This window comes from Triturus cristatus, chromosome 2_2, assembly GCF_964204655.1.
Source record: "Triturus cristatus chromosome 2_2, aTriCri1.1, whole genome shotgun sequence".
NCBI lineage: Eukaryota > Metazoa > Chordata > Amphibia > Caudata > Salamandridae > Triturus > Triturus cristatus.
In genome coordinates, this window is record NC_140582.1 from 1,075,967,548 (window position 1) to 1,075,995,499 (window position 27,952).

The window sequence follows — 27,952 nt, forward strand, 5'->3', positions numbered from 1 at the left end:
TGTTCGCCCCGTTTGATTTAAAATTAAGATCAACCATTACTGTAGATGCTAGTGCCACAGGTTTGGGAGCTATACTCTCTCAGAACCATTGGGGAGGAGAAAGGACTGTGGCATTTGTATCTAGGACACTCACGTCTGCTGAACAGAACTATTCAGTAATAGAGAGGGAGGCGTTAGCTGCAGCATGGGGTGTGGAGTACTTTCGTGTGTATGTGTGGGGTGCCAAGTTCTTACTTAAGACGGATCACAAACTCTTGCTTAAGACATTATCTTCTGGTGGGGTTGGAAGGGGGTCTGCTAGATTGACAAGACTTGCTGCCAAAATCCAAGAGTACCAATACGAAATAGTGCACATCTAAGGGTGGAGAAATGCGCAAGCAGACTGCTTGTCCAGATTATCATTAGATTGGAAACGTGTTGATGGACCTCCAGTATGTGAGTTTGAGGTTGATGGCTCTGTCACATCGGTGGATGATGTAGTCATGGTTGGAGAAGGAGCGTTTACTGCTGATGAATGGCGACAAGAAATGGAGAAGGATGAGGTACGTAAGGAGGTGGTGAGCATGTTTAATCTTGGAGGTAAAAGGGAGAGTTATCTTGCCGTATCGGTGCCCCTTTTTGTCAAGGTGTTGGATGAATTATCGCAATGTGGAGAGAATGTCATTATGAGGGGGGATAGGTTTGTTCCCCTGTTTGGATTGCGGAGGAAGATTATTATTATTATTGCGCACGAAGGTCATTTGAGGCAGACATAGACCCAATGCCGCCTCAAAGCCAGGCATGGATGAAAAAGTAGTGCCTTGATTGGAGGAGTGTTTGGTGTACAAGGAGGGCGAGGAGAGGTTAAAAGTTAGACCTAGTAAGGACATGGGGCACATTACCAGTCCAGGTAAGCCATTGCATTGTATTTGCCTGGATTTTGTTTGGTCCCATGTACGAATTGCCTTTAAATAGCAGGTTCGCGGTTGTGGATGTGTTCTCAAAGTGGTTGTGAGTGAAGGGTTTGAAGGAACTCACTACTGAAACCACCAGCATCAGGTTCTTGGGAGGGTTGTTTCAGGCGGAAGGGCGTTCCATCCATTTTCATCACAGACAATGGGGCAACTTGTCTCTAGCAGGCCTCAAAAAATCTACTCGCCCAATCACAATTGCAAGTAAAATGTTATCAGGTCGAGCTATTTTTAGCACCTACTAGTCCCATCTGGCAAGTAAACTTAGGCTGGAACGGAACAGGTGTTCTGTTCATTCAGAAAGTGAATGAGCACTAAAGATGCCATTAAATCTTGTTTTTATCTTGACATATTAGCTGAGTGTTCACGGAAAGAGGTCAAATGTCAGTTTGTCTCTCAACTAATTGCTGCTTAGAAAATGAGGTTTATGTTTCTCTCTCTTACTAGAGGTAGAGGTTTTTGTCAAGTGAGCTGTCTGAAGAGGTCAGTTATTTTGCTCTAACACATAACATGTAAATAAATGGCATGTAAATTAATATTACAAATATTTCAAAACATATCAGGAATTACAAAAGCACATTTTTTGTTATTATGAAGTGTGATGCAAACAAAGATTTAAATAGGAGCAGAACAAACCAGAACACTTTACTTGGTGATGTGCAAATGGCACATATTTTTAGAAACTTTATTTCCAAAAATTATTGTGTGTACATTATATAGTTTTATCAGTAAAGTGCAGGTCAGTGGGAAGGTTTGTGGCCATTTCAATGTAAAATCTACTGATTACAAACAGTGTGCTACCACTTCATGCTTTAGTTATTTATAAGGCTCTCAGTTTTGCGTTATTATTGATTTTTTACAGATAAATACAGACAGAAAATAAAATGTTTCCTGTTTGTATTTATTTTTAAATGCAGAAAAATACTGAAAATTGTGCTTCTTGTTAGTGACTGTCCATGCTGTCTAGCTTAATATTCCAGGACCATCGCTGAGCAGATGGTCATCATGGGGAGTTACAGACCGGTTGAGATTTCCCTGATTACAGGCATATGTTATCATATATTTGTATTAAAATGCTGATATTTACCTGTGGGTCTAGTGTTTCGCTATATTTGGCTGCTGAATTTGGTAAAATCGACAGGCATTAAAGTATGAGAGCAAGTTTATCAGTTAAATAAATGTGGAAATATACAATTTTATCACACCATTTATTCGCAAAACACAACATAAATACAGATAAACACCAATAAGATGGTCAAAAAAGAAATATGGATAAATACAGACAAATGTTAAAAAAAAAAAAAAAAAAAAAATACCAAACGATGAGCACTAGTTATGTATTTATTAAAAGAGATAGTTTTTAAACATGATTTGAGAAACATTCCAGCCCCCACCCGGATGAAAATGCTGTTAATGAACTAAGGGACAAGTCAGGGGTCGTGAAATCTACATGCGGCTAGATTTGTGTTATATAGGGAAAGAAAGTTTAGTCTATTAAATCAAACAAACAGGTTTTTTGTATAGCAGAGATGCTGAACTTGCACATTTGAAGGTGCTCTTATATGAGATAATGAAGAAAATGGTAGTTCAATCAATTAAATTATTTGCCCACGATCACTTCATTTGAAACCGGTTTATGGGTCAAGAGCATTACAAATATGTAGATTATTTAAGTCACTAGACCTGCAGGTCTAGTAACATTTTAATGATTTTTCGGGGCCTGTCTTGAGATATGCAAATATTCTTGAAGGGGTGTGGCTTTCTTCATCATCGCACCACTTTTGTACAACCCACAAGGTAACGATCTTTGTGAGAGAGCGAACAGATTGATTATGGGGGCGATACAAACGGTGTGTGCCAATATTCTTGTTGTGCACAAATTGGTAGATGAAATGGTTTAGGCGTACTGCACCACTGGCCAAGGTCAGAGTTTGAAGTCTCCTTTTGAACTTATGCGGGGCAGGCCTCCGGGGTCCAAGTTAGACCAGACATCAATGAAAGAGTGGGTGTCGAGTGGTGGTAGGAGTGGAGAGTTTCATTTTGCCCCGTGTGTTGCAAGTCATATCTGTGCTGGGGATTTGGTGAAAGTCAAGACAGGGATAGTTGGCAGGGGTCTTTTCAAGTTTTTGGGGCCTTTCAAAGTCAAAAAAGGTTTTAGACATGTGTGATGTTGGAGAATGGTGAGAGATGGACGTTTAGGCATGTGGCACTGTATCAGAGAGGCGAAGTGCCTCGTGAGGAAGGGACACCACAGTCATGGTTATGTGTTGGCGCAGGATATGGGGGAATCAAATCTGATTACCAGTGACTAGGCCAGTCAAGGAGAGGGGTGTAGTTCAGCATGTTCTACCGTTCCCCAAGGTATCGGCGGGGAAACCGTTCGGTGTGTCAGAAGTGTCAGAAATCGCAGGTCACCGATTTACCTTAAGGACTATGTAAGATGAAGCTTTAGTGTTCATTCTTTTGATTTTTTTATCTTCGTTTTTCTTCTTTCTTTAGTTCTCTTTTCTCCCTTCGGTTTGTTTTGTGTTTGGGGTAGAAAGGGGAAAGGTGTGTTGTATTCATGCAAAAGGTATTGTGAGATTTTCACGTTCCAGCTAGTTGGAACTCTAGTAGCTCTAGGTACCGTGTTTGCATTCAAAATGGAACATTCTCTGATGGTCAGTTTGTTGCCCGACCAGCTGGGGAGTGTCCGTTATTGTTGGCATCTCCACCTCAAATAAAGAAGATTTCTTACCTTCAAGCAGAGGTCCTAGTCTTCCTTTACAACAAATAGCATTTTGATGGTCTGACCCAAGGCACGATCAAACTTCAACAGGAACCCGGAGATACAATGTCCCTTTACAAGTCAGTGCACCCAACAAAAGCTACCATTGTTCAAATTACCATGATCATTCACCAGGGGCAGCCAAGAAAGGACCAGATCAAGCCGGTGTTCTCACCCAAAGCAATAAAACAGGACATCCAATACCACACCAGACAATGATCATCGCACAAGTCCACAGCACCAGATAACCATGTGGATCTCCTGTGATTTAAGTCACAGCTCTTGCGTTTCTGCCTCTGGATGCTCTATTGGACAGTTAGCCTGAGGGCCTCACTCTTATTACAGGTGGTACAGTTCCAGCACTTTACTCTTATTCTCTATACCCCAGCGAACATCGTACAACATGCTGCAGATATCGACAGCACTTAATTTGAGCTGTGGGTTCTGGTGGGGACCACTGGCACTAACTTTTCCACATTAGATGTTTACCAAGACAAGTGAGGATAAAAATAAAGCAGAAAGACGGAGGAAGAGAAATACGGAAAAAACATCACAAAGGGAGAAAGCAGGAAACTGCAAGAGTAATATAAAGGGGCAGGGGGTGTCTGGTAGCAAATTAGAAGACATTTAGTGGATTTATTACTACCAGCCTTGGCAGTCTGGATGTAGAGAGTGCTAACATTTTGGTGTAATGAGTGAAGTCAAAAATAGAAATGTTATGTTATAGTCTCAAAATAAAGTAGACCTGATGTCCAAAACAAGAAGATATATTTCTCTTTTTGTTTCCTCTTGTTAAATCAGTTTGGTATGCAGGCCCAGTTCCTGATACCTGGAATGGAACTATTTTTTTCCTTCTGCTTAAAGAGGGAAACAGAAGAAAAAGTTACTTTCCTTCAGTAATAATCTTTCTGGATACTTTATCTGCCTGCAGATTACTCACATCATGAATCCTACCAGGCGCCAGACTCGATGCAAAAAACTGGAAGTAGCTCTTCCACGCCAGTAAGGGGTCCTTTGGCTCTATCTCAACTCCAGATTTTCTTCATCGTGACATCAACCAACGCACCCATTACTTTTCCACGCCCTTAAATACGGAGACAGGTTCGACAAAAGAAGCAGCAAGGCAGTGCAGAAAAAGAGGCAGAAATGAAGCTTCAATAAAACAGCCGGTTGCGGAGCAGGGAGGTGGCTGGAGCGGTGAGGAATCTGCAGGTAGGGAATACACCAGAAGGATTCTTAGCGAAGGTACATTTTTCATCAGCTGATTTCTCACCTCACGGATTAATACAAAAGCAGAACTTCACAGAAGTAAGTCTGAGGAGCTGAAAACAACACATTACAGGACAGGTCAGACACAACATAACACCACTCAGTCAGAGGCACAGCATGTGCAAAATGCAAGGGCCAAAATAAGAGCTAACCTGACTGGAACAGTAACCTCAACCAAAGGGTAAGTGCAAGTGTCAAGGGAAAAACCACCAAGGCCCCAGAGATGAATCAGCAGACATGAACCATCATACACCACGGCACTACAACTAGCACAAGCAGAAAACTACTGGACACTTGTGCCCGCAAGGGTTCGAGCTGCATGAGGGGCACTGAAGCAAGTATAGCACTACATCGATCTCCAAAACAAGTTAAAACAGGACACAACAGAATCCAAGGGTCATATTCAACCACAGTCAAAGGTAAATAAGACCAGTAGGGTGAAAAACAAGAATATAAATACTAACAAGCCATCGTCCACCAGTGGCCAGGCAAAAGGGAAGAGACACCACCACTTTCAGAAAACAAGCAGGGTAAATACCAGCAACTGCAGAGTCACCATGGAAATGCAAGAACACCTACACCGAAGACAGAGCAACGTCTCAAATGTCAGACACCCAGAAATTCACAAACGGTGCAAAGCAGGAACCAGTGGACAAAAAGAATCCATGGCAAGTGAAGCACAGCCAAACCATGAAGAATGGAAGGCTAGCCAAGACGTTGAGCCCATCTGAGTAGCAACTGGGAGGAGACGCCCTGGCAACTCACACATATTCTAGGAGAGCTTCACGATGAAAGGACAGCCAACCCCAGGGGACAAATAGACACTAGTAAGAAGGCCACAGTGCCCCAGAGAAGCAAAAATCAAAGTCCTGAAACAATAGGAGACTGCACATCCTGAGGAAAGCAAAACAATTGTAGAGACAAGAGCACAGGTGCCACACGTCCACAGCCCACCAAACAAGGATTAACCACACATTCAATCCGCCATGTGCAGCCTTCCTAAATTCCATTGAGAGAGCAAGGGGGTGGGTCAGGCTGGTGAACCCACCATCAAAACATTCCACAGTGTAAGAACCCCCCTCACTATACAGGCAAAGCCCTTGAGTCAGCGGGATACTAAGACGGCAGAACATGGAGTGTAGTACCAAACAAGGGCTACACTATCCCATGCTGCAAGCGCACGCTCAGCAAACAAACTCTGTAAAGAAAGGTCCCAGATCATCCATTACAGTTCACTACACATGAATGATTCCAAACTAGAGACACCCCCAGCTGGTACCTTACCAAACAGCCACAGCCTAGAAAAAACCAGGAAAGTCCAACTGACAAAGCAGGCAGAAAAAATAGAAAAAGGACAATGGGGCTCGTTTAGACAGAAAAGGGGGAATAAACCACAGCAACTGAGCATACAGGTAGGTCAACACCAACATGACCCCAACAGAAAAAAGGTAATCAACATCCCTGGTCACACCACTGTCCAAGATGAGATGAAAAGCAGTCCAAAAAGCAAGGGCTCACCCTGTGGCGATACGATTCAACTGAAATACACTGCAACTGGCAGCGGTGATGCTCAAGCAATATCAATAACAATGAAACCATACAATCACCTTGAGTATATCTAAGTGGTGGTACCCGGGCGAACCAGAAGAAAGAAAAAGTCAATTTGGCATGAAGGACTAGAAAGAAAAATACCCAAGGAAGGGTTGTTGTCCACCGTTCCAAATCCAGAAGGGGACTTGAACCAGGCATACACTGGGCACCATCTAGTGAGCACTCAAACAGGACCAAAATGGCAGTAACCTCTGCCACCGCAGCAACAAGAGGAACAGTATGTCACCCATAGCCATAACTAAATATGGAACAGACATAGCAAGGACAACAGCATGCATCCAGAAGCAAGCATAGCCACCAGGTAACAGCAATAACAAGGCCGGCAAAAGACAATCTGGCCAAATGGAGGGAGCACAAGGACAAGCCAAACATGCGGCACACTTACAAACAATGTGGCTTCGCTCAAAACTAGAGACATAGGAAGAAATAGATCTTAAGAAGGGAGTTGAAGATCCAAACCACACCAACCTTTCCCCTACACCTGTGCTCTTTGCAGGACATAGCCCTCGAGCAACTCTCACTAGGTTGTCACTGTAGTTGACAAGCAAGAGGGATCAATCCTCCAGAAACGCCTTTCGCAGCCTGAACATCTCGACAGATGCAGCAGCTCTTCCACCAAAAAGATAGAACCACCGAAGGACACCCCCCAACAAGGCATAGTGAACCTCCCCAAGGAGACCGGAGTAGCACAAATAGACATAGCAACGCAGGGACACAGATGTGCCCGTAGATCTGATGACAGGATCTGCTGGGACAACCACAGACTGGAGAAAATGCCTGGAAGTGCAACAACAATCACACACCACCTGTGCTATAGGCATATTTGCTGGGTCTATATTGAGGTGATAAGATCTGTATGTACAGCAAAATCATGGTAACTGTGGCCATACTTTGACTGGTAAAACTTAGCTTCCCCTCTTTTATGCTGCAGTTGCTCTACACACAACTGAGTCAGGATTATTTGGTAATAGTAGAAGTCTACAGAAGGTTAAGAAAAACAGTGCCACGAAGAGATGTCTTGTTGCCCCATCTGCATTTCAACCTATACAACTTGCCCTTGTCCTCTGTGAATATGCGTACCCTTAAACTGGGGTGAAAACAAATTACAGCCTTAAAGAACACCAATGATATTGTACTATTGGATCACTCAGGGTTAGGTTTGCAGAATTCGCTAAATACAATGGGACAGGATTGTAAATTCTATGAGATTCCACTTGGGGGGGGAACAAAAATGGTTTTTTGGGGGGAATAAGGCCTAAAACGTATAATAGCGCATGAAAAGGAATAAGACGCGTTCAGAACGTAAAAAATATTTAGGAATCTCACTCAAAGAAAAATTAAGTTATACTCCAACTTGAGTGGAACAAAAAACGCAGGGGAAATAGTAATTCCTCAGGGTGGAGTTGGGGCAGTTTGCACCCAATTTGAACTTTTGCCACTGTAAGTAGATATTTAAGTGTGATTTCTGTCTTTGTGGTCAGTTTTACTACATGATATTCATATTTTCATACTGTTTTGCCTGTGCATATCCCTCCAAGTATTCCCTAGAGAAATTACATGGGCAATCACCTCAAGTACAAGTACAATTACCTTGGAGCCCATGATCTGAAACTAACTTTTGAGCCAGATTTAATTGATATAATTCAGCAAGTTGTACATAGAATCAAGAACGAGTGGAGTGGTCGAGAGAAGAATTTTTGAGAGTTAAGGATGAACTGTTTGTACAGGGTGATTTTGTTTTGAGAGGAACCCGATTGGTTCCTCCAACATCCTTAAGAGAAAGCTTAGTTTTTTAGCACATGAGATTCATCCAGAAATCTCCAAAACAAAGGAGAGACATTCAGGCCGAGAGGTGCGTAAGAGTGTTTGGAATGTGCGAATCCTGGCAAGACTCAAATGCAGTGTGCAGCCAATGAAGATAAGAGAAATGCTGAAAGAAACTTGACAAGATGTCGCCATGGATATTCTAAACCAGATAAGATACTCTAATACAGACAAATATGTAATTGTTTTGACTGATCTGTATTTGAGGTGGCCGCAGGTGGGAATAACCAATTCTGTGGACACAAGTGATGTCACTGGAACAGATTTTTGAAAGGGAGGGGTTTCCCACCACTATACTAACAGGCAATAGTGTTCGACTTGTGTCTCATAAAATGGAGAAGTTTTTCGGGGATAGAGGTACCAAACATAAGAAGTCAGCTCTGTATCATCCCGAGACAAATGGCTTGTCTGGGAGGATGAACTAAGTATTAAAGGAAACTATACAGGAGCTATAGCTTGCAATTTGTGTTGGAAGCAAGAGTAACTAGGAAAGATAAAGAATTATAAGAGGACGCCACATACTACTACAGGAATCTCAACATCTGAGTTGTTCAAGAGGAGAAAAACGAATACATTGATGTGTCCTTCTCAGGAGAATGATAAGGCTGGTCTGGAATAAAAAATGGCTCACAATACCGAACTGAAGGAATCAAGAGAACGTAAGGAAATGCCTGAAAGGAAGGCCTGGTTTGACAGTCGAAAAGCTGTAAATAAAATGGTTATTCAGGCTGGGGATATGATCAAGATTAGGAATCCCTGTTTAGGTCTCTCAAAAAGGTAGTCCAAATTTCCTACTCCTATGAAAGTGATTGAGGTGTTTGGGAGTTCTGTAGGGACAGAGGATCATAGGATGTGGAATCTGAATAGAGTGGTAAATGTTAATTGCAGGTTAGAAAAGGAAAATAAGAAAGCTGGAAAGAAGGAAGATGAAAAGAAAGGGAAAAAAAAAGATGTAAATAAACCGGAGTTGAGGAGAAGTTTGAGGTCTTCTAAGAGACCAACATTTCTGAAGAAATAGGTATTGGTGAATATTTTTTTGTTCTTCCCCACTGCATTGTGTATTATTCTGTTTGGATTACGGTATATTGTTTCATTGTATTAAAAGGGAGGGAGGAGTGTGGTATCTCCTCATTTATGTAACTAGTAAAGCTACCAGCAACCTGCTTGCCTGTGTGTGGATTCTGGTTGGTGGTTTCTGCTGATAATGGAATCTATACATCATAAGCCACATGGAACTTGTGTCTCTGGTTATCATGGAGCTTGATGTAATGATTTGAATAGTGATAGGTTGGTGAGATTGCGGCTGGAGTTGAGGCCAGTGTGGTGGCTGAGGTGTTTCACAGTATCCTGAATAAACCGGTTTGGATTCAACTTATCCTGAGCCTGATACCTCATTTCATTATGTCCGCGTGTGCCATTAGGCTGTGCCTTGGCCTCACTTCTTGCTTAGCCAATAGCTACACAGATCCTGCTTATCACCTAACTACAGCCAGTTAGAAGCCATATGAATGGTGATTCTGATGGATGACAAATTGTCACCAAATACAGTAAGTTCTGCATAGATGAATGATCACACACGTATTGTATGACTAGGCCACAGGCGTCTGAGGACTGGTCAAGGACTACTACTCAATCCTTACTGGAAAAGGAGTACTGTCCAAAAGCAATGGCTTGCAAATCCGTGTAATGAGAAAACATGGGTGGACTTTCCAATTGTTTAACTTATGGCAACAGCAGAGGTATTCTGACAGAGGTACCAAGAATGAGAAATGCATTTCAGAGGTTTTGATTGGACCATAATTATAGGAAGTCTGGGATGGCATTTAAGTAACAAGTGATTACAAGTAAGTTGTGCGCGGTTGAAATATTTTATGCACGGATTCAATGATTTATTGATTTAATTGTTCAGAAAGCACTGCAAGTCACCTTCTGGTCACTTCAGAGCAGTTCTCTGTACAAAGCAGACTGTAAGTTGGGACCGGCCCTGTATTCAGTTGCAACCTTACACTGTGTGAAAGTAGGCAAAAGGCAGATTTGAAAATGTTAAATTCCTGATTGGCCTGTAATCTGGTTCGACTCTAAAATCACAGTTCTTGCATTTCACGGATTTCGGCCCTGGACATCTAAGTTTTAGAAGCTTCCAGGTAGATGGCAGATTCTTGGCCGACACATCAGGGGGTGTTAGTTACTTTATAGACCTCTGCTGCAATATGTATTGCGCACAATGGAGAGGACTTTACACTTAATCCTTGTGCCTACCCCAAGCAAATGGACTGACTATTAAGCAAGTTTTATGTGGCACTGTTTTCTGACTTTCAAGCACAATTTAGCTGTGGTAGAGAAGTCTGCACCAGCCACTAATTTGCACACTTGCCTTTCCTCCCTTTCCTCAGTGTCTCTCAAAAAAACAAAATTAAGGCAGGTCAGAATTACTCATTTTTGGCTCGCTTTCCATCTTGTGGGCTCCTCATTGGTGGCCCCCTGAGCATTGTATTCATCCCATTCCATCAACCTCTGTTGAAAATCCGGGCTACTTCGTGAATACTGCGTAAAGTTCTTCCTCTTCTGCTCAGGGAGGTCCGTCGCACAGTCATTCAGGCAACTATCTTATTTCCTTTGGATTATTTGAATGTCCTTTATTTGGGCCTGCCTTTAAAATGCAAGTCTCACCTACAGCGGATTTAAAATTTGACAGTCAAAGTTCTTCTTGGTTTGACTGCCTTTTAATCAGTAACACAGTCTCAGAGAGCCCTGCACTGGATACCGGTAAACCACTGTTCTGTATTTAAAGCTGTGTGTGTTATTCACAGAGCGTCTTCCAGCAAGGCCCGTGGTGCTGCATCTGAAATTAAGAGGTATGTACCTTAGCTATTCCGAAGGTCAATGAGAGCCCATCCGCAAGACACCCCTCGCATCAACTTTGGCGGGAACTGTGGGATTCGTTTCCTCGGTCTCTTTTTTCTGAAGCCTATCATGGCAATTCCCGCAAAGGCCTAAAAACCTGGCTATCGCAGTATTATAGTGCCAGGACACCATTCTTGGGTAATCATAGTACTTTACAAATACACATAATAGATGGGTCATAACAAGGGTGCTGCCTAACTCCACCCAACAGTCTGGGTTTTCCAAACTATGGAGAGCTGCTTGGTACACTCGTGACCCCTGTATTCACTGGGAAAGGGAATGAGAGCTCAGAGTCAGAGAATGGCCAGATTGAATGCACCAAGACTATCTCAGATACACGAGCATTAACAGCAGTTTTCGCTGTGATCGTACAGATGGACAAGATAAGAGGTGATACCTGGCTGTCTCCTAAGTTTGTTATCTATATTAGGAAGTTCACCTAGAGGAACACGTATATGTTTAATAGTAGAAAGAAAAGGGATGAGCCACGAGGTACACCACAAGGTGCAGTGCATGACAGTAACTCCACTATTTCAAGCTATACATGTTGGCTACGGCTGAAGAGTAGAGATAGACATTGGACACGGGCTTCAGAATCCACCTTAGACAGGATCCTAGCTTCTAGGAACAAACCTCAGTCCACTGCATCGTAAGTGGCTCAGAGGTCGACAAGAATCAGAGCCAATCTCTTCGTTCGGCAATTAAACGCTGATAAATGTAAGCACTGCTCATGGGTTCTATTAACATAATTAACGACACATTTAATTAAAAAAAATCAGTCTGAGGGGGCGGAGATGAGGGTTTGGAAGGCACTACCGATATCAAGACTGTGGGTGTTGAGAACCTGTTTGCTTGATGTCAATTCAATACGGTTACTATGAACCACTGTATGTCGCATTAACCACCGATGGGACGATATTTGGAAAATTCTCCTTTTGATCTTGCATTACTTTAACTTTTGTGCTGTGAATACCCTGGAACTTCCTTCCTTAGCTTCTTCAAACATTTTATAAAAAAGTTTTATTTAAAAGAAAAAAAATAAATCCAAACATACCACTAGAAACAGTAAAAGAAGGCAAATTAATTACAATTTTCAGACTAAAGTTGTTTGAAATGTGCTGCGGGGAAAAAAGCCCAGAGGATTACAGGACACCTGTAAATCTTTCCAATAAGATTTATTGGAAAACAGAACCTGGTGTCGATCCACTTCAAGGAGACCAGAGTAACTGACTGCCTTGGAACAACCACACCTCTCATTCTACAAATTGCATCATAACATCTAAGCTCCATCATAACACATACCACCTCCTTCCTGAATACCAAAACAATACACAATATAAACTTCCCATAGAAAGGAATATGCTACTTACCAGTATGCATCTGTTCTTGGCATGTAGAGCTGCAGAGTCACACACTGAGGATAAGATCGCCATCTGGTGTTGGGCTCGGATGATTGCAGGTTGTTGTTGTCTTCGGAAGAAGCCTTTGGTCACGAGGTTGGTGACTCCTCCCCTGGACAACAGTGCGCATGGGCATCCACTCCATCGTCAGATTGTTTTTTCGCCATGATGGGAAAAGATGGAGTGTATAGGAATGAAAGAAAGGATGTCCATGTGTAATGTCTAAGTAAGACAGATGCTGGAACAGATACAGGTCCCGGGGAGGCGGGCGTGTGTGACTCTGCAGCTCTACATGCCAAGAACAGATGCATACTGGTAAGTAGCATATTCCGTTCGAGGCATATGAGCTGCAGATCACACACTGAGGATAGATTATACAGCAGTGCTTCCCCTTAGCGGTGGTCGCCTGTATCTGTTGCAGCAGTTTGAAATAAAATTTTTAGGACAGCCTGGCCCACTGAGGCCTGTTGTTTGGCCTGCACGTCAACACAGTAGTGTTTAGTGAAGGTATGCGTGGTAGACCACGTGGCTGCCTTGCAAATGTCTTCTAAGGGAATGTTACCTAAGAAGGCCATAGAAGCCCCTATTTTACGCGTGGAGTGCGCCCTAGGGGGAACTGTAAGTGTACGTTTAGCCTTTTGGTAGCATATTTGGATGCATTTAACTATCCACCGGGCTATACCTGATTTGGAGATCGGATTGCCTTTATGTGGTGGTGCGAAAGCAACAAAGAGTTGTTTCGTCTTTCGAAAAGGTTTTGTCCTGTCGATGTAATAAAGCAAGGCTCTTTTGACATCTAAGGTATGTAGGGCCCTTTCAGCTACGGAGTCTGGGTTTGGGAAAAAGACTGGTAGCTCTACTGATTGGTTAAGGTGGAAAGGGGAAATCACTTTTGGAAGAAATGTAGGGTTTGTCCTAAGAACCACTTTGTTACGGTGTAGTTGTAAGAAAGGTTCCTCTAGTGTAAGGGCTTGTAGTTCACTTACTCTGCGTAAGGAAGTGATTGCAATAAGGAAAGCTACCTTCCATGTTAGGAATTGTAATTCACATTTGTGCATAGGTTCAAAAGGGGGACCCATGAGTCTTGTTAGAACCACATTGAGATTCCACACTGGGGCAGGTGGCAATCTTGGAGGAAGGATTCTTTTGAGACCTTCCATAAACGCTTTGATGGCTGGTACCTTAAAAAGGGACAGGTGTTGCCTATTTTGCAAGTAGGCTGCTAAGGCTGCTAGGTGTAAACGTATAGAGGAATACGCTAGATTGCATCTTTGCAAGTGTAGTAGATAGCAAATGATGTTTTGGATGGAAGCATCCAATGGATGTATGTCATTATTAGCGCAGTAAATGGCAAATCGTTTCCATTTAGCGGCATAACACGCTCTAGTAGTAGGTCGTCTAGCTTCCTTTATGATATTCATACAGTCTGGAGGGAGATTGAGGTATCCGAACTCTAAGACCTCAGGAGCCAGATCGCTAGGTTCAGTGTTTGAGGATCTGGGTGTCTGATTTCTCCATGGTTCTGGGTTAATAGATCCAGGGAGAGGCGTAGCCTTTGATGTGGAACTAAAGATAGTTCCAGAAGTGTGGTGAACCACGGTTGACGTGCCCAAGTGGGAGCTACTAGTATTAGCGTTAGCGATTGTTGTTTCAGTTTGCGTACCACAAATGGAACTAGTGGGAGAGGCGGAAAAGCGTACGCAAATCTGCCTGACCAGTTCATCCATAGGGCATTGCCCTTCGACTGTGGGTGTGGAAACCTGGCGGCGAAGGTTGGGCATTTTGTGTTTTCGGGAGTGGCGAACAGGTCTATGTCTGGTTGTCCCCATTTTTGGAAGAAGGGGAGTAGAACCTTGGGGTGTAATTCCCATTCGTGGATCTGCTGCGTGTGGCGACTTAGGAGGTCGGCCACTTGATTGTGGATCCCTGGGAGATGTTCTGCTAACAGGTAGATGTTTTGTGGAATTGCCCATCTCCAGATTTGCTGTGCCAGTTGGGACAGTTGGAGAGAATGTGTCCCTCCCTGTTTCTGTATATAATACATTGTCGTCATGTTGTCTGTGCGTATGAGGACAGTTTTGTTCTTTAGGTGAACCTGAAAGGATTTTAGTGCTAGGAACACTGCTAAGAGTTCCAGGTGGTTGATGTGGAGCAGTTTCTGTTGACTGGTCCATCTGCCCTGAGTGGTATGGTGAAGGAGGTGGGCTCCCCACCCTGTGAGAGATGCGTCGGTAGTTAGCACAACTTTTGGAAGAGGCTCTAAGAACGGTCGCCCTTTGGACAGGTTGATGGTGTTCCACCATTTCAGTGAGCGAAGTGAGCGACTGTCCACCAACACCAGATCGGTAAGTTGTCCGTGAGCTTGGTTCCACTGTTGTGCTAGACATTCCTGTAAGGGACGCATTTGAAGTCGTGCGTGTGGGACTATGGAGATGCATGACGCCATCATGCCTAGGAGCTGCATGAACACTCTTGCTGGAAGTGATGGATGAGTTTGAAATTGAGAGATGAGATTTTGTATACTGGCTATCCTGGCAGTGCTGGGATAAGCAATGGCTTTGGATGTATCTATGGTTGCTCCTAGATACTGATGTAAGTGGGAAGGTTGTAGATGGGATTTGGGGTAGTTGATAGTAAATCCCAAATTGTGGAGAGTTTGAATCGTGCGATGAGTGTGGAGAACGCATTTTTGGTGAGTATTGGCTTTTATGAGCCAATCGTCCAGATAGGGGAAGACATGGATCTGTTGTCTTCTGAGGTGCGCTGCCACGACTGCTAAGCACTTGGTGAACACTCTGGGTGCTGTTGTTACTCCGAAAGGGAGAACTGTAAATTGATAGTGTTGCCCATCTACCACAAATCGTAGATATTTTCTGTGAGCGGGATGCAGAGGGATGTGAAAGTACGCGTCCTTGAGGTCCAATGTGGCAAGGAAGTCTCCCTGTTGTAACAGTGGGTGGACTTGTTGGAGGGTGGTCATATGAAAATGATCTGAATGTATATACTGGTTTAGCAGTCTGAGATCCAGTATGGGCCGTAATGTTTTGTCCTTTTTGGGAATGAGGAAGTATAGAGAATACACCCCTGTTCCCTGATGTTGAAGAGGGACTGGTTCTATCGCATGTTTTTGTAACAGGGATTGAACTTCTTGTTTGAGGAGAGAGAGATGATGTGAGGACATTGGACGTTGTTTGGGTGGTATGTTTGGGGGGGATTGTATGAGTTCTAGGCAGTAGCCAGACTGGATAATTTGTCTTACCCATCTGTCTGTGGTGATGGAAGTCCAGACAGGTAGGAATTGTTGGAGTCGCCCCCCGACCGGAGTGGAATGGTCTGGGGGGGGAGTGGTGGCAAGTCACTGTTTGGTGGCTGGGGAGGTGCGGGTGTTGTTGTTGCCCCGCCCTCGACCTTTGTTATTGTTTCCCCTATAACCTCCCCGGAAATATCCTCTGTTTTGAGGAGACTGCAGTGCTCCCATAGACTTGGCAGTCTCATTATCCTTTTTCATTTTTTCTAATGCAGTGTCCACTGCAGGGCCAAATAACTGCTCTTGAAGTTTTCAGCTGGAGCGGAAAAAAGTTCATCCGAACCCAATGGCGGAAAAAAACAATCTGACGATGGAGTGGATGCCCATGCGCACTGTTGTCCAGGGGAGGAGTCACCAACCTCGTGACCAAAGGCTTCTTCCGAAGACAACAACAACCTGCAATCATCCGAGCCCAACACCAGACGGCGATCTTATCCTCAGTGTGTGATCTGCAGCTCATATGCCTCGAACATAAAGTTAGAACTCAAAATGGAATTTAAAAAGATGCAAGTTAAACAAAACAAACTAAAAAGATTAACCCAACAAATGAAAACATAACAAGATAATAGTTAACCATCATGAAAGTGCTATAAGAATGCACCTTCACACCCACTGTGAGCCGACACAAGTACAGTGCAGTAGAGACCCACATGACCAAGAACTCACATAATCTTCCAAATAAGGTGGTGGACTACAAACTCTTACCTCCCTGACCACCCTTGAACCACCCATTCCAACACCCCTTGCATTGTCAACCACCTCTCTGACCTTTACCCCAATAAGTTCTTCATTGCTGAGCAACAACACATACCAGAACATTCACCATCCTCCTTCACACAATCTCCCCTTTTTGATATAGAGCTACATTCTTTAAATTCCACCTCTCTACTCCTTCCACCACAACAAAATATCTGCCCACCTTCACAATGCGAAAAGGGCCTCTAAATTTAGAAATCCCCCCTTTCACCGTCCCTGACCTAACCTTAACCCAAACACCAATTTCAAATTTGGACCCTTCCACCGGCTTTACTGCACCTCTCCCTCTCCCTCTCCCCTCACCCCCAATATGACCCATTCTTTGAGCCATGAAGGGGACATCTTAGTACCCTGGACACATCCTCTCATCTGCTGAAACTGACATTTCAGAGTAACACTATGTGTGGTGGAGCGACATACCATATCAGCCATCATCCTTTTCACATTACACCAATTAGTTACAGCCAACTGAATGGTACCTTTGACTAACCTGTTGGCCCTTTCCGCTATTCCATTCCCTCTGGGATTGTACAGGGAGGTGCGATACTGTCTAATCCCACAATGCTTCAGGAAATTGACCATCTCGCACCATGTTAATTGTGTCCCATTATCCATAATGAGGACCAAAGGTAGGCCTTCTTCCACAAAAATACTTTACGCCATCTCAATAGTTGTCTCGTGGGTCACATGTTACAATAAACCACTTGGAATACAGATAATAAGCAACACTGCAAATCTCACATCATATGACAATTCCGAAAAAGGGCCTATAAAGTCTAAACACACTGTATGCCAAGGCTAACCCAAATCCTAAATGCGGCCACCCTCTCTTTTCTCACTTACATTTACAAATACTACAGACCACCAAACCTTCATCTTCAGTCTCCTACTTGACAGACCATGACCCAAATGTCCCTCATGAGCCAAATTGAACAGCTTTTTGTTTCAAACCTCCAGGAGGCACAAAGTGATCTCCCCTCATAACAAAATTTCCACCACACACCGACGACTCCTCCAAAACTTTAACATAAGGCCTCACTGTGACTGATAACTTACTCTCTCTCACAGCACCCCTATAAATCAACTTAACAGCCTCCTTAAGAACACAATTAGATTTCATTTCTTCTTCCCATTCCAACTTAGTGAAGGCTCCTAATCCACTACAAACTACATCCTGTACAGACGCAACAGCTCCCTCTGCATCCAGACTTCTCACAGCAGGTCTATCTACCATTTCCCAATCCAGTGACAATCTCAAAAGGCAATCCACTTGCACATTTCGTCCCCCATGAGCAAATTCCACCACATTCAAATATTCCTGTAATCTCGCAGCTAACCTGGCCAACCTCGCAGGTCCTTTACCTGCTCCCGCAGAAGATAAAATCTTGATCAAGGGCTTATGATCAGTTCGTATAACAAAATGCATACACCACAAGCACACTCGGAAATATTCTGCCTCCCAAGCAGTGACTAGAGCCTCGCGCTTTATTACAGAATAGTTCCTTTCTGCCTGTGTAAGAGTGTGTGATGCAAATGCCACTGTCTTTTCTTTTCTCCCATGAATTTGAGTAAACACAGCTCCCAACCCAGTTGCACTTGCATGCACTTTAAGTACAGACCTTAATTTAAGATCAAAAGCAGTAAGAATCCTTGCAGAATAGATTCTATTTTAAACACTGATAAAACATTCCTGATGTTTTTGCTCCCATACAAACATTGCCTTTCTGTAAAAGTTTTCTTAAACTGTCAATTTTATCCGCAAATAATCCATACATTTTGCATAGTATTCTATTAGGAAAAAAAAGACCTTCACTGATCTCTGCCAATGGGGAAAGATGCCAATTTAATAGCACCCGGTAAACACCTCTTTGGCTTGATGCCACTATTAGATAATATGTACCCCAGATATTCACTTTGATTCATAAAAAATTTACATTTCTCTCGATTTAAGGTCAAACCTGACTGCCCCAGTTTCTTTTAAACCATTCTCAAGATGACATTGTGCTGTTCCACCAACAACCAAAATGTCACCTTGAAAATAGACATTTTCTATCCCCTCAAACATTTTCGTCATCATGCTCTGGAACACACTTGCAGGCGACGCTAAGCGAAATGCATGTGAGGGAATTGAAAAGTACCCTCAGATGTTATGAATACTGTCAAGGCGTTTGAGTCTTCATGTAATCTAATTTGATGATAGGTATTTCTCAAAGTTAGATTTAAGAATTGCCTATCACCCTTCATAGATAACAGCTCATTAATATTTGAGAGAGGGAATGTGTCAGCAACAATATCTTGATTTAAGGATCTGAGGTCCACACTGAACCTCAGGTGGCCATCAGCTTTTTGGGTAACCATCACAGGAAAAACTCATGGAAAAGCCTCCACAGGCTCAATTATGCCTTCGTACAACATATCATTCAATAACTCTTTAACCTTGCCTCCCACAACCAATGGCACCCTTCTGAGTTTGTGTTGCTTTGACACAGCATCCTCCCTCAGCATAGTTTTATGCACGTACCCTTTCAAGCGTCCTAACGTTTTATCAAAAACTCTCTGAGCACCACTCAAAATATCCCCCAACTGAGCTTCTTCCACAACCATTACTTGATTGGGTACCCTAGGGTTAATTATAATATTAAAGTCAAATTGGTGCATCCATGTAAGGATGTGGGGTACCATCCACTGAAACTTTGCCTTCTATGCACCTTGTCCCATACTCCATGTATCCTGAAATATCAATAGTTTTCTCCTGATAACCACCTGGATTAATATCTTTAGGAAGCAATACACCTAGCTTCCAATGTGCCCTGAACATTTTCTCTGGAATTATGGTATAGATTGATCCCTAATCAATCATAAGATCCACTTAACGCACCCTAAATTTAGCAGTAGGTTTACACATTCTTCTTTTATCACTTGACAATGTGTACTCTTCTCCACTTTTCCTTTCACACACCGGTCTATCACTGAAATCCTGTCACCATATATGGTTTAATCTGTCGCCTACACCACACTCACTCTAGACTTATTATCCCAGCCACTTTGATGCCTTCCCTACACATGTGCGTATAATGGCCTTTACGTTCACAGTTTCTGCAGTCCTTATTGACAGCACAACACCTTTTGGAGTCTGAAAAAATGATGTGAGCTCTCACAGGGAGTACGTTCCTTCACCTTTCCCTTTGACTAAGTAGTTGCACCACCTTTTTCCTCTTTTGTATACACTACATTGACATCCCTCTCCATAGTTTGATTATCAGAATCCACTATGGACACATAACCACTTTTCTCACCTCTGTTCATCTCCTTCATACAACGTTGTGACTTCTTTATGTCTTTTGACATTTCAACCGTTTACTTCAGAGAAGGATCTTTTGCTGCCCACAACCTCTCTTGAATTTTCTTTTCTCAACACTGAACAATGAGCTGGTCGTGTATTTACTCATCAGTCATAGTTCCAATACGACACTTGACCAACAGCTCCCTCAGCCTTGCTACAAATTCATCAATCGTTTAATGTTAAGCTTAAGGTTGTGTGTAAAATTTATATCTAGACATGACTAAATTAACTTCTTTTGCAAACCTGTTCTCTAAATGCTTCAAAGCTTCTTTATACACATTGCCCGTAGGCTGACCATTGAGATTCATTGCTATGATTACGGTTGATGCAAGCATGAATGGTCTGGGTGCGGTTCTCAGTCAAAGGGTGAATGGCAAGGAACAAACTGTGGCGTTCGCATCAAGATCGCTCAAATATTTTGAGCAAAATTACAGCACCATTGAACGAGAGGCAATGGCTTGTGTTTGGGGTGCTCAAAAATTCAAAATGTTTATTTGGGGTCGCAGATTTGAAATCTTTACGGATCACAAGTCTCGGACGTTTATTTTCAGAAAAGTTGCGAACAACAACGTGTGCCAGGTTGACTAGATAAGTTTCAAAATAACAAGAGTACAACTTTGAAATGAAAAACATCCAAGGTGGTAAACAATTTCGGGCCGATTGAGTGTCAAGGATGTTGATGGAGAATGATGATGAGGAGGAGTTCAAGGAGGATGAGGTGGAGTGTTTTGCTGTGCTGGATGCTGTTGAGAATTGTAGAGCAATTATTTCTGAAGCGGAATGGAAGGTTGCTTGCACGATAGATGCTATTCGGTCCAAAGTGTTGGAATACTCTATAAGTAAATGGCCGGAGGTGAAAAGTTTAACTGGGGAGTTGAGGAATATTGCTTTAGTGGCAGATAATATTTCTGTGAAGGATGGATTTGTGTTGAGAGGGGATAAATTTGTTCCTCCGGTTAGTCTAAGAAGTTCCATTGTTAGGGTCGCTCACAAAGGACATTTGGGGGTGACGAAAACTTCCATTAAAATTAAGCATTACTGGTGGCCTGCTTTAGATGCTCATGTTAGGAGCTTAGTGGATGGTTGTGAAGAATGTTTACTTTCGGACAAGCACTGGAAACTTACTCGGTTACCTTTGCATCCAACTGAATTTCCTGGGAAACCTTTGGGATAAAGTTGGTTTGGATTTTTCCGGGCCTTATAATGTTTTGGTGAATGATATGAGGTATTTAATTTTGGCTATGGACTACTATTGGAAGTGGATGTATTACAAATGTATGGATTCACCGGATACAGATAGCACCATTGGTTTTCTCAAAAAGGTGTTTTGTTAGAGGGGGCTCGTAGGTCTTTGGTGACGGATAATGGGACACACTTAGTGTCTGAAAGGATGTGTAAATTTTTGGAGACACAAGATATTAAGCATTTTAAGGTGGTACTGTATTCACCTGCTTCCAATGGACTGGTGGAACAGGGTAATAGAGTTCTTAAAGAAGGAATCCAAACTGCTCTGGTTTCTGGCTTTGACATAGGAAGGTTTTTGGAGGAAAAGGTGTGGAATTACAAAACTTCGCCACACTGTACCACTTAAGCTACTCCATTTGAGTTAGTGAGGGGTAGAAAGGCAAATACTACTTTGTTTTCTTCCTGGCTGGATAGTAGGAAATCTGTCATTGATGGCTCTGGTTTTAGGGGTGTGGCAGATGTTGTTAAGGAGAAACAGTTGGACATGAAGAAAAGGTTTGACAGAAGGGGCCATCTGTGTGATTTGGGGATTTCTGTTGGTGATTGGGTTTTGTTTAAAAAACCCTATAAGGTGAAAAAAGGGGAGTTTGTGTTCTCTGATCGTGTTCAAGTCTGTAAAGTAAGTAAGGGTGCAGTGTTTTTGGCTGGTAAGGGTTGGTGGCACAAGAGGCAGTTGGTGAAGGTGACGCAGGATCAAGCTGAGTTAATTAGAGGCAGGAAAGTTTCATTGATGGAGCATGATCAGGAGTGGACGCATTGGTTGAATTATCCTGAAAGGTCTGAGTCAAGGAGCAAGAATGTGAGTTTGTCAGTTGGTGGACCTGCTGGTAATTCCTTGGATGGGAGTTTAGATGGTTCTGACCGTGAGAGTCGCAATAGGAGACCTCCTTCCAAGTTCAAGGATTTTGTTAGATATTAACTTTTAGGGGTTCTTTGGGGTCTATCTTGTTTTGTGTAAAAGGGAGAGGTGATGTAGTGGGTTTGTATTGTATTGAATTGTCTTTATGCTTGGTTGTATTTTGCCTCGTGCTTGGAGTGTGTGCGGTTGCGGGTTCGATCGGCAGCTGTCAGTTGCAGATCGAACTTCTGATGGTGTGCTGCTCCTGGTCTTGGCTGAAGCTGTATTGGAATACACATACCTTCCTTGTAAGAATAACGACTTCTTCATAGTTTTACTTTACTTACCACAAGAGTGCTTGCCCCAGCCGAGCCTCTGTCCACCAACACTTGTGCATGCAGAGACTTCGTACACCAGACGGGCGGAAAATGAAGTGCAGATCACCGAAGAGATAACCCGCACGGAAGTGCTCAGGGTGAAATAACCCCTTCAAGATGGCGTAATGTCAACGTGCGCGGTCCACCGACACCGCCTCACGGAGCACAACGTCACACTCCCCAGCTTGGAATGCTACCGAACCGCGGTACATCGTCTCTCTGCACGCACTAGTTCTCGAGCCAATGGTAAGTGCCCGAACACAGTTTAACATAAATGATACACAGTACCTTAAATTAAGTAATTCTGCGTGTAGCTCCGCACCCAACTAACTTCACCACCCTGACATCAATGTGGGTTGGCCTCTTCAGCGCGATACACCGTGTCTCTCGTCCTGCGCACACCAGGATCATGTAGATTGTGTACAGACTCCAATTACCGCTACTTTGTGATCAAACGTTGTCAAAAAATGTTGCGGGGGGAAAAAGCCCCGAATAATAGAGGACACCTTTAAATCTTTCCAATAAGATGTATTGGGGAACACAATCTGGTGTCGATCCGCTCCAAGGAGACCAGAGTAACTGACTGCCTTGGAACACCCATGTGGTGTAGCGGTCTAGTGGTTGGCGCGCCCACCCCGTGACGTCACAGGATGTCCGGCGGCGGCCATTTTGTGGGAGTTAGAGCGCCAAATTCAACGGGTGCGGAGCTCCGTGCCGGCGCTCCTGTGAGGAGAATAAATACATCATACCACGACAACGTGTAAGCGTGGTTATTGTAGCGAGGGACCACGAGGGCAGTAACATTACAATGGCGACGAGGTGGTGATCGGGGGGCTGACACTGCACCCTGAAACCCGAGCCCTCCGCATCATAAGACCCAGCAGCAGTACACCACGTGCGAGCCACAGGGGCGCGGCAGCGCAACGGAGGAAGCGCCCACCAGCACAGGCGCAGGGAGGCGCACAGAGCGCACCACTCTTCGCGCACCGGCAGGGGAGGCCACGCAGAGGAGCTGAGAGCCAGGTGCAGAACAGCGACGGTACAGGCCACTACCAAGGGGAGAGAGAGCAGCACCCTGGAGGAGGCAGGCAGCAGTCCCGCGGAAGGGGGTGAGTCCAGTCAGGAGGACAACGGTAGGGGCAGCGACGGTGGGGAGGACGAGACAGCAAACGCACCCACAACAGGAGGAGGACGCGCAGGCAGTAAGAAGATGTCCTCCCAGATGTGCTCCTTAACGAACCCGGTACCGTTCTTGGCCAAACCAGGGGAGCCTGAGATGCCGTGGGACGACTGGAAAAGGTACTTTTTAAACTACCTTGCAGCCCTGGAAGAGGAGGGTGACACTCCATACACGAGCTCACGACGGAAGAAGATCCTCCTACATAACCTGGGCCCGGCAGGGCAACGAGTATACCAGGACTTGGTGAAAGAGGACAGGACGGCGGCAGGCGACGACGTGTTTCAACACGCGTTAGATGATCTGGATGCTCACTATCGGCCAGTGGTGTGCACGGCGATAGACAGATACAACTTTTACCATCGGAAACAGAGTAAGAGTGAATCAGTCGACGAATACGTGGCAGCTCTACAGACACTGGCTCTGACATGCAAGTTTGGTACCCTCCAGGAAGAGCTAATAAGGGACCAAATCATAATGCACACTGTGAACACGAGTATCCAGGAGAAACTGTGGACCAATGGAGACGCGCCACTGAAAACAGTGGTGGCCCTAGTAAAGAAAGCAGAACTTTCCAGAAGGTGCGCGGAGGCAGCCATGCGCGAGAGGCTCCCAGGACAGACGGTGTGCAAGATAGAAGACCGGAGGACGACAGACAGCAAACAGCCAGTTTGACAACAAGGTACACGAACAAACAGAATATTCAACGCTAGGACGCCAAGAATGCAAGGACAAAGACAAGGGAACAAGACGGCCTGCTACAGGTGCGGCAGTGGCACCCACGCAGCCAGCGACAAGGGTTGCCCGGCATTTGGCGCCAAATGCTCGTATTGCGGACTCATAGGACACTATGAAAAGGTGTGCAGGAGGAAGTCTCAAAGGCAAGAAGTGAAGTTCGTAGCCCAGGGGACACGAGAAGAAGAAGACGGGGACAGAGATGAGGAGGATGAAATCCTGATTGTAGAAGATCAAGTATTGGGCATAGAGAGCGTGACGGACAGAAAACCCAGGTGCGAAATGAGGATTGGAGGAATACGAACCACCATGGTGGCCGACTCAGGGTCGCCATACACAATAGTACAAAGAAGGATATGGGAGGAAGACTTTGCGCCTAGCACGACATACTACTTGAGGCCCACTGACATCCATCATGTGACCTTCACCGGGGAACCGATACCCATGGTAGGGTACTGTCCGCTAACCTTCGAATTCCGAGGCCGCACATGCGAAGGGAAACTGTATGTGGCGGAGAAAGGACCATCGGTGTTGGGCTGGAGAGACCAAGGAGAATTGGGCATAAAATTGAACCCAGGTGGACATACGCAAGTCCTCATGACGGATGAGGGCCAAGACACCGAAGGACGGCGATGGAAAGAAGAATTCCCAGAGGTATTTAAAGACACTATTGGCCGTATGGCGAAGTTTACACACAAGATCCAACTTAGAGCGGGAGCACAGCCAGTATCCCACAAGGTGCGCAACATACCGTTCCGCGTACGAGTTGCGGTGCAAGAAGAGCTACAAAGGTTGGAGGACAATGGCGTGATCGAGGCGATCGATAACGCAGAATGGTTGGCTCCCTTAGTCGTGGCGCAGAAGCCCAACGGGAAGGTGAGGCTGTGCGTCGACCTTAGAGAGCTGAATAAGAACATTGTTGTCGACAAGTTCCCGCTTCCCAGGATTAATGAGATGCTAGCAAAGACCAAAGGAGCGCAGTGGTTCTCCACGGTAGACCTTACGTCTGCCTACCACCAGATCGCCCTGCATAAATCATTACGTTCATTACGCCGTTCGGGTGCTACAAATTCCTGAGGATGCCGTTCGGACTCGCGGCCGCGGTCTTCCAGAAGTTGATGCATAAGCTATTCCACAGGAAGACAGGCATCCAATACTTTCAAGACGACATCTTGGTAATGGGAGCCTCCCGAGACGAGCATGACAGGAGACTGGCAGAAGTCTTGGCGGTGCTGAAGCAGAACGGGCTCACGGCCCAATGGGACAAATGCAAGTTCGGCTTGAACACAGTCACATACCTGGGCCATGAAATAAGCAGGCACGGTATAGAACCCAAGTCATCGAATGTCGCAGCAATCAGGGAAGCGCCCACACCATCGAGCAAAGAAGACGCAAGGACCTTTCTGGGGATGGCGGAGTTTTATAGCAAGTTCGTACCCCATTTCGCCTCCAAAACCCACCTAATGAGGTCACTCCTCAAAAACAAGTCCACCTTCATATGGACGGGAGAGCATCAACGGGAATTCGAGGAGGTGAAAAAGAACATCAGCGAGGCAGTGCCGGTTCACGGATATGACCTGGAAGCCCCCACCATGTTGACGACGGATGCCAGTGATCGAGGGCTGGGAGCAGTCCTGACGCAAAGGACGGCGGACGGAGAGATAGCCACGATTAGCTTCGCATCGAGAGCGCTAGCCCCGAATGAAAGCAAGTTCAGCGTCATTGAAAAGGAGATGTTAGCAGCGGTGTGGGCGATGGAGAGGTTCCGACAATTCCTATGGGGCGGACGTTTCCTGCTACGCACAGACCACAAGCCGCTAGTGAAGGTCCTCACATCAGGGGGGCATGAGCACGCCACGAATCGCGAAGATGACGCTCAGATTATTAGATTACGTCTACGACGTGGAATATCTACCAGGACACCGGAACAAAGTGGCAGACTTCCTGAGCAAAGCAGCGGCCAAGGAAACCGCAGAAGTCCACGAGGAAGGTGGTTGGGAAGACTATGCAGTAGCATTTACAGGTGACCACGAAAGAGCAATAAGTGCTCAAGACTGGGAAGAGGAGTACGGGAATGACGAGAAGTTGAGCGCAGTCAAGGCGTACGTAACAAACGGATGGCCAGAGAAGAGATTGTTGAGTGAGGAGCTCAAACAGTTTTGGGAAGTCAAGGAAGAACTGTCCCTAGGAGAGAAGCCAGGGTTCTTGCTGCGCGGCAACAAAGTGGTTCCCCCACTCTCATTGAGACAACGCATATTAGCCATCACCCATGAGGGCCATCTGGGCATCGTAAAGACCAAAGGGAGAGCCAAGGAGGATTACTGGTGGCCGGGAATAGACCTGGCAGTAGAACGACATGTACGAAGATGCGAGCACTGCAGCAATGCGGACAAGACTCAAAAGATGTTGAGACCACCCCTGGGCAAGTACGCATGTCCGGAGAATCCATGGGAGGAGATCTCCATTGACGTCCTGGGACCCATCACAGATGCAGACAACATCCAGAAATACGTTACTGTAGTGGTAGATCGATATTCCAAATGGCCAGAAGTCCATGTGGCAGACAATGCAGAGACAGAGACGATTCTGGAATTCCTGACAGACGTCTTCATAAGGGAAGGTATACCCAAAGGGATCCTGAGCGACAACGGCCCGCAATTCACCTCCAGCAAATGGGAAACCTTCATGGACAGAAACGGAATCACCATCCGGCACACCCCCATTTACCATCCGGCCGGGAACGGCGCGGCGGAAAGGTTCAACAGAGTAATCATGGGATCCGTTCAAGCAGCAATCAGCCAAGGAAAGGACTCGGAAAAGGAGTTGAAAAGGCTGATGTGGGCCTATCGGATCACCCCCACTTCAACGGGGTACAGTCCGTTTCGGGTGCTAAGGGGACGAGAGCCTTTCACGAAAGACAACGTTGACTGGAAGCGCCTCACCGTTCAGAGTCATTGGTCCCCGGCAGTAGTGCGGAAAAACTGGGAGAAGGCACAGGCAGTATATACGGAATACTATGACAGGAAACACAACACAAAGGAGGTTGCACTGGAAAAGGGAGAGTGGGTGAGAGTCAGGCTACCCACCCTGAAGAAGAAAGGGGACAGTAAGTTCACACCGCCGTTCCAAGTGATGGAACCGTACTCAAGATCAGCGCTTCTCAGTGATGGGAAGATATGGTCACAGGACCGCATGGCGAGGTGCTTACCCTTGGAAGAGAAGACACCGGTAGAGGCGACACCTGCAGGGACACCGCGCGGTGCGAAGAGTCCAGCGGAAGGGAGCGAGAGCCCCCCAGAAGGAACGGAAGGGAGTCCTCAGGTGGAAATGGGACACAGCATCTGCGAGGAGAAGAGAGGGCAGGAAGGAGAGGCCCGAGAGGACAATGAGACCAATGAGAAGGGACATGCAGGTAGGGAAGGCGAAGATGGGGCATCAGACCGACGGAG

The 27,952-nt window shown here is 45.0% G+C and overlaps 1 protein-coding gene across 1 annotated transcript in view; it reads right to left on the reverse strand.

The window, feature by feature from the left end:
• MAEA (macrophage erythroblast attacher, E3 ubiquitin ligase) overlaps window positions 1-27,952 on the reverse strand; it is a 391,495-nt gene that overhangs the window by 61,488 nt on the left and 302,055 nt on the right. The window lies entirely within an intron of this gene.